The 1,314-nt window shown below is 40.0% G+C and overlaps 1 pseudogene; it reads right to left on the bottom strand.

Annotated features, from left to right (window-relative positions):
• Positions 1 to 258: 258 nt before the first annotated feature.
• LOC141491881 (small ribosomal subunit protein eS24 pseudogene) lies at positions 259 to 801 on the bottom strand (annotated as a pseudogene).
• Between the last annotated feature and the right edge of the window lie 513 nt (positions 802 to 1,314).

Below are 1,314 nucleotides of genomic sequence, written 5' to 3'. Positions count from 1 at the left end.
AAAATGTCTCTTTTGTTGGTTTTGACTTTCAGGTAGTCCGATAATTTTTAAATTATTTCTTATGGATCTGTTTTCCATTTGCCCTAAACCAATTTTTAACATATTATTGTCTTCAGGTTGTTTGTTTTTTTTTTTTTTTTTGCTTCTCTTTCAGCCGGTTGCTGATCTGTTTTTCATGATTTATCTAGATTGCTCTCATTTCTCCTCCCAATTTTTTCCACCTCCTTTTAATTGCTTTTTAAAGTTTTTTTAAAGAGTTTTAACAGTTTATTTACACTCTGATGAAAAAATCCAAATTATCTTCACAGATAAACATCCACAGTGTCTTTTAGTCCTTCTGTTATGAAATCTCCAGCTCACTTTTTGCCAGCACTGAAATTTGCCTTTGCAGTGCCCCTCACTTTCTTCATTCTGTTCTTGCGTTCCTTTCGCTGATTTCTTGATGTTTTTTCTTCTCATACAGACCTTGCCAGTCTGTGCTTTGGTTCATTTTTCTTTGCATAGTCAAGGGAATCATAAATCATGCCAAAGTCTGTTGTTTTGCCACCACCAAAATGGGTTCTGAATCCAAAAACAAAAATGATATCTGGAGTTGTCTTATACATCTTGGCCAGTTTTTCTTGGATTTCAGTCTTGGGTACTGTGGCCTTGCCAGGATAAAGGATATCTATAACCATCTGTTGTCGCTCAATAAGTCTGTTTGTCATGAACTTTCTGGTTCTAATGGTTACTGTGTCATTCGATCTTGGAGCATGGTTCCCGGCTAGTTTCAACATCGGAGCGGACAAGAGGCCTCCAGGAGACGGGCATGGTGGCGGCCGGCTCCTCGAGCAGTAGGAGAGGGAAAGGTAAAGTGTTTTTATAAAGTCTTTTTTTTAGCTCATCCATAGCCTGAATCAATTTTCTATGTCTCTTAGAGGCTTTGGATAAATAAGCTTCAATTTTTGTCATTTTCTGAATCTTCCATAATACCAAAGTAATTTTCTAGGGCCAGATTCTTCTTTTGCTTTTGTTCGCTCATTTCCCCAGCCTAAGACTAATTTACCACACTTCCAAGGCTTTGACCTTTTTTGGAGACACCCCACTGGGACCTTTATTCCTCCAAGATCTTATGCTCTCTTGCCTGTGCTTTGATATGAAGATGACCACAGGAATTCCCCTCTGCCCTGGAGCTGTGAAAAGGTTCCCTGCTTGTCTATCTTGGTATGGAAGCCCAAACTGCATCCTGCATCTGCATGTGGGCAAACAGTAGAGTGCTGCCCCAGGGAGAGCAGAGAGATTTCTGCAGTTTCCCCCAACCCCCTTAGCATTTGT

The sequence above is a fragment of the Macrotis lagotis genome, chromosome 6 (assembly GCF_037893015.1).
Source record: "Macrotis lagotis isolate mMagLag1 chromosome 6, bilby.v1.9.chrom.fasta, whole genome shotgun sequence".
In the NCBI taxonomy this organism is placed as follows: domain Eukaryota; kingdom Metazoa; phylum Chordata; class Mammalia; order Peramelemorphia; family Peramelidae; genus Macrotis; species Macrotis lagotis.
Note: the sequence above shows the minus strand (reverse complement) of the source record. Positions and strands in the feature narration are given on the sequence as shown.